This window comes from Mastigoproctus giganteus, chromosome 14 (assembly GCF_048544385.1).
Source record: "Mastigoproctus giganteus isolate SK-2022 chromosome 14, ASM4854438v1, whole genome shotgun sequence".
NCBI classification, from domain to species: domain Eukaryota; kingdom Metazoa; phylum Arthropoda; class Arachnida; order Uropygi; family Thelyphonidae; genus Mastigoproctus; species Mastigoproctus giganteus.
In genome coordinates this window covers 88,640,638-88,653,611 of record NC_143588.1, presented here as the reverse complement: position 1 = coordinate 88,653,611, position 12,974 = coordinate 88,640,638, and the positions used below count along the sequence as shown (strand labels likewise).

General features: G+C 37.9%; 1 protein-coding gene across 1 annotated transcript in view; it reads right to left on the bottom strand.

Annotated features, from left to right (window-relative positions):
• Positions 1–12,974, bottom strand: part of LOC150075329 (protein argonaute-2-like) — a 384,361-nt gene that overhangs the window by 290,573 nt on the left and 80,814 nt on the right. The window lies entirely within an intron of this gene.

Below are 12,974 nucleotides of genomic sequence, written 5' to 3'. Positions count from 1 at the left end.
TGAAAGTGATTCTTGCATTTCTGTCAGAATGAGCAGCAGCTAGTGTGCTAGGGGTTTTAGGGGCTGGTGGGAGTCATCATGAAACAAATAAATACATAGGCTGTGTTAGGGTAACTAAGAATAGGTACATGTATACTTGCATATACACCAATGCTAGGAGTATAGTAAATAAATTTGATGAATTTGAAGTGCTGGTCTAGACATCAAAAGTGGATATTGTTGGGATATTAGAGACACGGTATCACACAGATATAAGTAGTGCAAAATTGGAATTTGGTAGAGTACAATGGGTACAGAAAGGATAGACAGCATAGGAAGGGCAGAGAGGTTATGCTGTTAATAAAGAAACACATAAAAACTAAGGAAGTCCATCCAGTTGACAGTTGGATAGTGCAATGCTGAGTCAGACTAGCGTGACATAAGCACTGGGAAAGCAAAATTGAGTGTGAGTGTTTTATAGGCCTAATGAGTACGATAAGTAATTGTACAGAGGGAAATAGAGTAGACCAGTAGATCAGAATGCCTTATAATCATCATCATCAGCAGCAGCCATTTTCAATCCACTGCAGGATGAAGGCCTCTCCAGCAACTTTCCAGTTCCTTCTGTTTTGAGTACAGGCCATCCATTTACTACCCACAAACTCATGAATTTCATCTATCCATCACCGCCTTTGTCTTCCAGGTTTTCTTCTAGCTCCTCTTGGGTACCATTCTGTTATTTTCTTAGTCCATCTGTCATCATGTCTTCGAGCTATGTGTCCTGCCCAAGACCATTTTAGTTCTTTAGTTTTGATAAGAATGTCCTTTACTTGAATTTGCCGCCTAATCCATGTGTTTCTCTTCTTATCTAACAGTCTGATTCCCAATATAATTTGTTCCATTCTTCGCTGTGTAGTCCTCAGCTTCTTTTCCATTCTTTTGGTGAGTGCCCAAGTTTCACTTCCATAAGTCATGGTGGGGAGTATACATTGGTTCATTATTTTACGTTTCAGACAAACTGGAATATTGCTCTTCAGTATGTGACTATATTTCCTGAATGCTATCCATCCAAAATTTATTCTTCTCTTGACTTCCAGCCATTTATCAATTATTACAGCTAATAACTTGTCCCAGATAAGTATATGACTCCACCTTTTCAATTACTGCTCCTTCAATCATTATTTCCCTTTCTGTGGCATACTTGTTCATCATTACTTTTGTTTTAGCCATATTCATCTGTAGTCCAAAATCCTTACTAACTATGCATAACTGATTAAGATTTTTCCTCTAATTCTTTGGGATCGTGGCTTATGACCACAATGTCATCTGCAAATCGTAAATGGTTTAGGTAATCTCCGTTCACATTGACTCCTTTCTGTGACCAGTCTAATCTTCTGAAAGCTTCCTCAAGGGCAGCAGTAAACAGCTTCGGAGATATTGTTTCTCCTTGTCGAACTCCCTTCTTGATTTTAAATTTCCTATTGTCTTTGTCTAGTCTAATAAAGGAGGTAGCAGTCTCATATATTTTCTTCAAAATCATAATATGTGGGGTATCTATGCCTTGTCTTTCCAGTGCCCAAAACATTGCCTTATGCTGTATGGAGTCAAATGCCTTTTCATAAGCCACAAATGTCAGGCATAATGGTGTGCCAGCTTGCTCTTTCAGTTGAGTCTCATCAAGTATTCTTTCTAATCTGTTAGTGATGACCCTTGTGAACAACTTGTAGATGTGGGATAACAAGCTAATTGGTCTATAATTTCCAATTTCTGATTTATCTCCTTTCTTGTGTAGCAAAACTATGATGGCATTATTCCACTGCTTAGGCGTCACCTTTTCTAATGCACTTTGTGAAGAGCCTTGCCAGTTTTTGTGTTATGTCTTGAATTTTAACAACTTTAACAACTCTACAGTAACTTCATCTTCCCCCGGGGCTTTCTGATTCTTCATTGCATGTTCTACCTCATCAGGAAGAATATCAGGTATGTTGTATGTGTTGCTAATTTGCAATCCATCTTCCCCACTGCTGGCATCATTCCTTCGCTCCATGTATAATTTTCTATAGTATTCTGCTATTTGAATTTTGCCTTCTCTGCTGTTTATAAGTATGCCATCGCTATTCTTCAGTTTCAGTATCATTTTTCTTTCTGTATTAGTGCTCATGGCTGCTGATTTAAATCCTCTGTTTTCCCTTAATGTTTGTTCTACTTTTCTTGTGTTAAATCTTCTTATGTCCTCTCTGAGTCTCTTTCTAATGGCTTTGCATAACTCAGTATACTCAATTTTTTCCTTGTCAGTGTTTATCTTGTTCTTCATTTTTTGCCTTCGGTTCATCATAACAAGTGTTTCTTGACTAATTTTTTCTTCTTTGGATTTCTTTTTCCCTATAAGTTTCTTGGGCTTTATCACTTTCAGAAAGTTGTAATATTCCTCATCGATATCTTGGTCCTGAGCAGTCTGCAGAAGCTGAAACTTGTTCTTAAGTTCCAGTACATACTGCTTTTTCTCCTCTTCTGTTATCTCAAAGACCTTTGTATTATTTACTCGAGTCAGTTTTTTTTCCTTTCCTTTGGTCTTTCATCTATATCAAGTGTACAACTTACCATTCTGTGATCACTTCCAAAATTTACCTTATTCGGGACGGTAACATCATTCACAATATATCTTCTGTTAGTGAGGACAAAGTCGATTTCATTAGTTGTTAATCCATTTGGACTCTTCCATGTCCACTTTCTGTTCACCCTTTTCTTGAAAAAAAGTGTTCATTATAATAGGGGATTTTAACTTTCCAGATATTGACTGGAACTTGGGGGTTGGTCACTCACACACTAGCAAAACCTCTGTGGATTTATTGGATGATTGTTTTCTACAACGGCATGTTCAAGAAGCAACCAGAGGGAGTAATACTCTTGATCTGGTTATCAGCAGTGATCACAGTGTACTGAAGTGGGATTTACTTAAAGATATAACTATCATGAAGGATAAAGGGAAGAGTTTTTGCTTTCGTAAATTAGTATTAGTAATGGCCGCGTGGTGCAAGAAAGCCTATGGCTTATGTAAAGATGATTACAGTGGTCTCAGAAAGTTTTTTTAAACTGTATAGTGGGACCAACTGATGATGTTACCAACAGCAATTCTAAATGGAATGCATTCAAGGAATTAATTGAAGCTACTAGGCTTTTCATTCCAATTAAGAAATACTGTTGAAGGTTTAAGCCTAAATGGATGTCAGATGAACTAATGAGACTCGCAGCATAAAGAAAAATGCATATAAATTATCAGGCAACATATAAGCTAGTCTGTAATCAAGTCACAAAGAAGGTTAGGCAAGCAAAGGCAGATTACGAGAAACCTTTGGCAAAGGATGCTAAGAACAGCAAGCACTTCTTTACTTGCATTAACTCTAGAAGGAAGGGATTGAATTCGATTGGTCCACTTGATATTGATGGTTTGACAGCTGATGATCCTACTCATGCGCAACTGTATCCCCAATTCACAAAGAGGGATACAAGGGTGACACGAGTAATTGCAGACCTGTTGGTTTAGCTTCTGTTCCGGGGAAAATAATGGAGTCACTAGTTAAAGAAGCATTGCAGGATCATCTAGACAAGACTGCAGATAATTCAGACACAGCATGGATTTGTTAAGGGGAAGTCTTGTCTGACCAATTCGATTGGATAATATGATGTGGTCACAAAGGAACTGGATACAAAAAATAATTTCCTGAAACCCATATACTTGGGTTTCAGGAAAGCTTCTGATACTGCTGCACATAGAAGACTACTGTACAAATTGGAGCAGTATGGTATTAAGGGTAAGTTGCTACAGTGGATAAAAGACCGAGTGGTAATCAATGGACGCTGCTCTTTGTGGACTAATGTTATTAGTGGAGTCCCCCTCCCAGTGTTCAGTGTTGTTTTGTATATTTATCAATGATATCGATGAAGGTATATCAGGTTTAATGTCCAAGTACGCATATGATACAAAGGTTGGCAGGGTTGTTAATGACAGTAATGGCAGTGTGCTACTGCAACAAGATCTAGAAAAGTTGGACAGATGAGCTGAGAAGTGGCAACTGAAGTTTAACATTGACAAACGCAAATTACTGCTATATGTGTTACTACACTTAGGATGGTAGAAAATGAAAAAGACCTAGAAGTAATTGTGCAGTCAGATATAAAGTTTTCTGCAAAGTGCAGACAGGCTGCCATGAGTGGGTCATGGGGTATTGTCAATGATATACAGGAATTTTTACTAGTAGGGAAAAGGAGCTGATTATCCCTTTGTATAAGGCAATGGTCAGGCCACACCTTGAGTACTGTGTACAGGTCTGGATGCCTCATTTTAGGAAGGATATAGATTTGCTTGAGTGTGTACAGAGAAGGGCAACAAGATTGGTGAGGGGAATTGAAGGGATCCTCTTACCATGAAAGGCTTAAATTCTGCAAATTGCAGCATCTGGAGACTAGGTACATACAAGGTGATCTGATTGAGGTGTATAAGGCCTTGAATGGATTGAGCTGTCTCAATTCTGATGGGATTCTTCCTCTTGCTCAGATTACGAACCTGATGGAGTGCACAAATTCAAATTTAGAAAAGACAGTTGTAGAAGAGTTGTGCAGAAATTCACTTTTAGCCAACAGGTAGTTTATTGCTGGAACAAACACACATCCTCTACTACTACTACATCTGTAACATTAAGATGTCCTTGCAGCAGTGGCCCTACTTTTATTAAAAACTGGGAGTACTGTATAAAGCCAAACATGTCACATGTCAAAGCATCTAATATAACATTGTGAGACTCTGGTTTTAATCACTTCGTCTTTTACTTTGTGGTATACGTAAAAAAGGTGTTAATGCAAGATCAGACATGTCTGATCTTGCATTAACTTAACTTGTGTTAAGTTATCCAGAAATCAGCATCGAAAACTCTCATTACTAATAAGTTGCCAAATGCAGTTAAATCTGTTTTCCCATAAAGTCACCCAATCAGATTTTATAACATTAAAAATATACAGAAGTCACTTATACAAAAAAAAAAAAAAAAAAATTCTTTTTCATCCATTTTTCCTTTTGCTGGCACATGAATCAGAGGGCAATCAGATCGAACTTCTATGGGCAACAGTAGCAGGTTATGAACATGTTACTACTGGTCTAATCTGGTGCAAATCGGTTCCTGGTATTTCACACGAACACACTTTGCTCCCAAATTTCTTAAAGCATTTCTAATAGTATCATTAACTCACTTTACAAATCCCCTACAATTTGTAACTTGCTACCATAGCTGGAAATACTGCCAACTATGGCAATTCATCCCAGCCTTCACATGAGTGTTACTTCAAATGCAATTAAGAAGAAAGGAAGACTTTAAAACAACACTAATTTGTTTCTGTTTGATACTCTCATTTGATGGCTAAGGCAGTTCAACTTGATCATGTTTTATTATGAAAACAATTCCCCATTTTGTCTGTTTTGCAATAAAAAGTAATCAAATCAGATTTTATAACATTAAAAATATACAGAAGTCACTTATACAAAAAAAATTCCTTTTCATCCACATTAACTTCTGCTGGCACATGAGTGAGAGGGCAATCAGATTGAACTTCTTTGGGCAACAGTAGCAGGTTATGAACATGTTGCTACTGGTCTAAGAGAGTCAGCACCAGAGGGCGCTGACTCTTTAAAAATTACAGCTGTAAATTACAGGCTCCAAAAAAGTAATGTGTTTGCCTTTTTATTTACCTAATTGTTATTTTATATTGTACTTTATATGCAGTCTTATACTTATAGTTACGTTGGTTATTTCTATTTTAGATAGTTTTTGTAGATTACTACTTAATATACGTAAAACCATTATTTCATTCGAATCTTGCAGCCATTGTTTTTGTATAGAGTGGTAGTGAATTCAAATTTTTAATTGTGGTAACTATGTAGCTCTAACATATAATTATATAGCGTAATATGCATCACTCCATTTAGGATTCTATTAGATGGCGTAATATTGACAATTAATTAAATTTATTGATCTTATTAATTTAAAATATCATGCCCCAGACTAGAGCAGCAAAGCAACGGGCACAAAGTGGCAGGAATGCTGTGACTCGGCGGAACACTGAGGGGGGTGATTCTCCAACGCATCACAGCCTTAAAAAAAATGTGCAACTTGTGAAATGTCTGCCGAACTCTCTGGAAAAGAACAGCCAAGGAGGATGTCTTTGCGTGTGCCAGATGCAGAGAGTGTCTAGAAATTAGGCATCAACTCAGCATTCTACTGGATGTCTATGAGAGCTTGAGGTGTAGAGTAGATGCCCTCGAAGAAATTAATGAGGGGCCCGTCAAGCTCTCATCTGCCCAACTCAATGCCAGAGCTCACTAATGGGCATCAGGCAACACAGCAGCAATCTCCAAGGCAGAATGCACTGGTCCCAAAGGAACTAGTTATTGTTGGTGACTATTTGTCAGGGAGATGGGGAATATATTGTGTAAAAAGGATAGATGGAACAGGGCCAGGGTATGTCTACCACGGGCAAAAGTTGATGACGTAAAGCAAATATCATCTTTTAAGGGCACAAAAGGTGATATTGTTGTACACATGGGCACCAATCACAATAAGAGTAGGAGATCTGCAGATTTACTTAACAAGTACAGGTCAATGTTGCAAAAAAGTTGCGAATTAGGGTTAAATTTGAAAATGTCCGCAATTCTGCCCAGACACGATAGGAGGGAGTACATGATGAGAGCCTTGTCAATCAATTTGGCCCTGGAGGAAATGTGCAAGGATCAAGGGGTCAAATTTTTTTCAGCCTGGTCTGTGCTTGTTAACAGGAGAGACTGCTTCTACAGGGATGGGATACACTTAAATAGAAAGGGTGCAAGAATATTTGCTGATGCTATCGAGGCAGTGTTAGGTGGGTCGATAAACTGCTAGCTTGGGGGGGGGGGATTCACCGACTAAAAGGTTAAAAGAATCTGCAGGCAGAGGTGAAGGTGATTCTTGCACAACTTCTATTAGAATAAGTAGCAACCTGAATTAGGAGTGTTGGGGGTTTCAGGGACTGATGGCAATCATCATGAAACAGGTGGGTTCATGGGTATATGGGTTGTGTTAGGGTAACTAATAATAAGAATAGGAACATGTATACTTGCATGTATACCAAAGCTAGACGTATAGTAAATAAATTTGATGAATTTGAAGTGTTAAATCAAGACATCAAATGCGGATATTGTTGGGATAGCAGAGAGGTGGTGTCACACAGATATAAGGAATGCAGAACTGGAATTTGGGGAGTACAATGTGTACAGAAAGGATAGACAGGTAGGTGTTATACTGTTAATTAAGAAAAACAAAAAAGCAAAAGAAGTGCATCCAGTTGATATATATGAACAGTGCACTGTTGAGTCAGTTTGGTGTGACATAAGCACTGCAAAAGCAAAAATAAGAGTAGGAATGTGTTATAGGCCTAATGACTACAATGAACAATTGTGCAGAGAAATAGAGTGGGCTAGTAAATCAGAATGTCTTATAATGGGGGATTTTAACTTCCCAGATATTGACTGGAACATGTGGGTTGGTCACTCACACACTAGTCAGATTTTGTGGATTTATTGAATGATTGTTTTCTGCAGCAGCATGTTCGAGAGGCAACCAGAGAGAGTAATACTCTTGATCTGGTTATCAGCAGTGATCATTCGTGTATTAAGAATTTGCAGATAAAGGAACCACTAGGTGGCAGTGATCACAGTTTTCTGATGTGGGATTTACTTAAAGATATAATTACCATTGGGGTAAAGGAAAGGGTTTTTGCTTCCGTAAAAGGCGAGTACGGTGGTCTCAGAAAGTTTTTAAATTCTCTACAGTGGGATAAACTGACGATGTTACCAACAGTAAATCCTATGTGGGAAGCATTCAAGGAATTAATCGTGGATGCTACTAAAAGTTTCATAACTATTAAGAAATATTGTTCAAGGTTTAGGCCTAAATGGTTATCAAATGAACTAATTAGACTTGTAACAGAGAAGAAAAATGCATGAGATGCATATAAATTATCAAGCGACTCAGAAGCCTATGGCAGATATAAGCTAGTCTAATCAGGTCACAAAGGAGGTTAGACAGGCGAAGGCAGATTACAAGAAATCTTTGGCAAAGAATGCTAAGAAAAACAGCAAGGATTTCTTTACTTATATAAATTCTAAAAGGAAGGGGATGAATCTGATTGGTCCACTTGATATCGATGGTTTGGCTGTTGTTGATCCTGCTCAGATAGCAGACAAACTGAATGAGTATTTTGCATCTACATTCGCACATGAGGAGTTATTAAGGTTTGAAAATGCCAGAAGGTTATCAAATTGTAGCAGGGTGCTTAATGATCTTGTAATAACTGAGAGCAAAGTGGAAGAGAAATTGTTGAAGTTAAACGTAAGAAAAGCACCTGGGGTGGATGCGATCTATCCAGTTATATTAAAGGAGGCGGAAAAAAAGCAACTAAGCAAACCCTTAGCCATAATTATGAGAGCATCCTTGGACTCAGGGGAGGTTCCCACGGACCGGAGATGTGCAAATGTATCCCTAATCACAAAAGGGGATTGAAGGGTGACACGAATAATTACAGACCAGTTAGTTTAACTTCTGTTCCGGGTAAAATAATAGAGTCGCTGGTTAAAGATGCATTGCAGGATCATCTAGACAAGACTGCAGCAATAATTCAGACACAGCATGGGTTTGTTAAAGGAAAGTCTTGTCTGACAAATTTGATAGAATATTATGATGTGGTTACAAAGGAACTGAATGCATAAAATAATTTTGATATCATATATTTGGATTTCAGGAAAGCTTTTGACACTGTTGCACATGGAAGACTATTGTACAAATTGGTGCAGAATGGTATTAAGAGTAAGTTGCTACAATGGATAAAAGGATGGTTGAGTGGGAGAAAATAGAGGGTGGTAATTAATGGGTGCTGCTCTTCGTGGACTAATGTTATTAGTGGAGTCCCATTGGGTTCGTGTTGAGTCCTCTGTTGTTTTGTATATTTATCAATGATATTTATGAAGGTATATCAGGCTCTAGGATCTAGATAATTTCGGCAGATGGGCTAAGAAGTAGCAACTGAAGTTTAACCTTGACAAATGCAAAGTACTGCAAAGTACCCCATACCCTTAAGTGTAGTACCAACTGTGTGGTACTACACTTAAGGTGGTAGAAAATGAAAAAGACCTGGGAGTAATTGTGCAGTCAGATATGAAGTTTTCTGAACAATGCAGACAGGCTGCAAGGGCAGGTAATGGGGTTTTGTGAATGATATATAGGAATTTTGCTAGCAGGGAAAAGGAGGTGATTGTCCCTCTGTATAAGGCAATGGGTCAGGCCACGCCATGAGTACTGCGTACAGGTCTGGAGGCCTCATTTTAGGAAAGATGTAGATTTGCTTGAGAGTGTACAGAGAAGGACAACAAGATTGGTGAGGGGAATGAACTTAAGTCTCTTACCAAAAGAGGCTTAAGTTCTGCAAATTGCAGTGGCTGGAGACTAGGCACCTGCACGGTGATCTGATTGAGGTATATAAGGCCTTGAATAGATTGAGCGCGCTGAATTCTGATGGGATCCTTCCACTTGTTCAGATTACGAACCTAAGGGGGCATAAATTCAAATTAAGAAAAGATAGAGGTAGAATAGATGTGCGGAAATTTGCCTTTAGCCAGCGGGTGGGTAATTGCTGGAACAAACTTCAATCTGTCATTGTGGAAGTTGATAGGTTACATAAATTTAAGGAGGAACTGGACAGGCATTTGGAGGGAATGGTGTGATTTTTTTTTTTTTTTTTTTTTTTTTTTTTGGCTGATGCTGCATAAGCTCATACACTTGCTTTCTTGCATCACATGCCACTACTACTACTATCACAGCAAGCTTACACTTATGTGTGCCTGTTGCATTAGTATAGTTAATCTGTCCTTGGCATCCTTAATTCCTATTGGGGCTGTCTCATCAGCTGTAGTTAGTGTCTTCCTGGGGCAATAATGCCAAAACAATGTTTCATCAGCATTATAGACTTGTTCTGCCATCAGATTTTTAATGACCTTGGCAAATTCATAAATGAATTTCTCCACTGTCTCATGATCAGCAAATACTTTATCACCACAAATCTTTAAAAATTGGATGCCGTGTCTTTTCTTGAATTTCTGTTACCAGCCTGTGGAATATTCACAGTTCACTTCAATTTTCAGTTGTTTATGATAGATCTTTGCATGTTCCGTGATCAGCTGACCGGTAAATGGTATGTGTTCACTGCGATGCTTACAAATCCACTCTTTCAAAACACAAGATCAAGATCTTCATTTTTAGCTTTATGCAGTGTTTTTCTATTTTTCATTAACTTCTGTTCATCACTTTCACAGCATGGAACTTGAACAGTTTATCCTTCTCTTTCTTCAGGGCATAGATGGTGGTCTTGCCAACACCAAAAACTCTTCTGTAAGACGTCTCACACCACTGCCGTTGAAGAAACTGGGCAGCGTCTCACACCACTGCCCAGTTTCTTCAACAAATTCACTTTCTGTTCTATTGATAAACTTAAATGCTTCCTCTTCTCCTTATCAATGTTACCCTGGGTATCAGGTTTTTTTGACATTTTCAACAATATCTTTGCACCACAGAGCAGAGAATAAACTAAAAACAAATGGTGATCAATGGACATAGACACCTTGCGTTTATGATAATTGGCACTTCACTGATGTCAACACACTGTGTCACAGCTCTTTCCTGCCAGGGCTCCCAGTTTCCAGAACTTAAGTATTTTTCAAAAAAAGTTTCAATTTTTGGAGTTTTTCGGATTAGGAATACTCAACCTGTACTGATTTTGTCAGAACATGCATTCTGGCCTTGGCTGCAACACAAACAGTGCCAGATAACTTTAAGTTCTGTTTCTTTATCATGAGCTACTTGCTAATACAAATAACTTTTTCTTTGGAATATAAAATGGCTTGGGGAAGCCTGAAATACTGATAACACTTCATAAAATTTTAACCAAAATATTGCCTGACCATACCCGAATGTTATATCGGTGCTAGCCAGTCCGACCCAAGCCCATACAGACCTCTAACCTGGTGTACAGTGTTAATTTAAGTATTTCAACAGTTAGCAAAAAAAAAAAAAAAAGAAAGAACTAGAGAGAGAGAAAAATTATAAACACGCTTCAGAAAGGGGGGGGGGCTCATAGGATTTTTTTTTTTAATTTATAACAGTTCTTAAGGAATTCACAATAAAGCAGGTGAAATCCTTTTAAATTTCTTGCACGTAACAAACAGAGATCAGTTTTATCTTTACTGCCACAATACATACACTATCCAAAAAAAAAAAAAAATTAACCATTATTTAGTATCGAATTGGGTTGCCTATGTTTCAAATAACAGCAAGTGTATGACATGGCATGGATAAGGTGTTTTAGTGCATTTTGTCTAATTGTAACCATTCTTCTATCAAAATATCACATAGGTGTAATAAAGTTGAAAGAAGATAACTTTGTTCCTGAATAACTCTCCAGCAAACCCACACACATTCTCAAATAGGACTGAGATCAAGTGAATTTGGGGACTAGGGAAGATGGTGAAAATCTGTGTTATATTCTCTGAGCCATTCTTGCAGATTCTGGTATGAAGCACTGTTATCCATAAGGCAATAGTCAGACCACACCTTGCGTACTGTTACAGGTCTGGAGGCCTCATTTTAAGGATGTTGAGCTGTTGAAACAAGTACAGAGAAGGGCAATAAGATCAGTGAATGGAACAAAGGGTTGCTCTTATGAAGAAAGGCTTAAGTTTTGCAAATTAGTGTCTGGAGACTAGGCACCTGCGAGGTGATCTGATTGAGGAGTATAAAGCTTTGAATGGTTTGAGCATGCTCAATGCTGATGGGATTCTTCCTCTTGATCAGAATAATCACTTGAGAGGGCATAAATTCAAATTGAGGAAAGATGGTGGTAGTGTAGGATAGATGTGTGGAAGTTTGCCTTTAGCCAGCAGGTGGTTGATTGCTGGTAGAAACTTCATCTGTCGTTGTAGACGTTGATAGCTTAAATAGATTCAAAGCAGAACTTGGCAAACATTTGGAGCGAGTGGATGGGTGAAATAAGGGGGGGGGGGTTTGGCTGATGCTATATAAGCTTGCTTTCTTGCATCATATGACTTTGCTAATGCTAATAACATGATCATCGCCTTCAGAATAAAAATGTAATATTAAAGGGTGCAGTAGATCTGATACAAAATTCAGGTACTCCCTGGATGACATTCAACCTTACAACAGTAGCAACATATATTGGTAGAAGGCCAAATGTCATTCAGGTAATTTGCAAACAAAAAAAATAAATAAAACCCTTAATAATCCTGTAATTTCTCCACAGTACATTATCTTTCATCTTCCCCATTAATGCATTAACTATCTCTTATCACAATGAAACTAAAATATCAATGTTCTAAATGAAAATTACAAAAATTCTGCACAGCGTCAATTAGAGTGACTAAAAATTTTATTTGATCAATTAATAAATAGACATGTTCCAGATTTGTATGGATACTTCAAACCTGTGTAAATTGAAACAAGCGAATTTTGGTCCCTCGAACTTCAAATTAATCGAGTTTTACTGTATATAAATTTTTTAAATACATCAATGTGTATGTTTATTGTGATCAGCAACAATCCAATTTCCTGTCACTATTAATAGTGATTGTGGCCTACTGCAGAAAAAAAAGAGGGGGCTGTTTCATTCAGTCCTATGGACCACAGGTTGGGAAACACTGAACTAGAGGGGTCCAAAAGCTATTCGGGTACAGACTGCGATTGTTGACAAGATGCTTGCATGATAGCAGTACTTCAAATTATTCATTACATTTTTAACTACTATACACCTAACACTGGTATGTACAAATGTAAGCAATCAAAAACATAATGGCCAAGGTATCCAATGTGCTGTAAGGCGCATAATGCTATTATAATATATAGAACTTA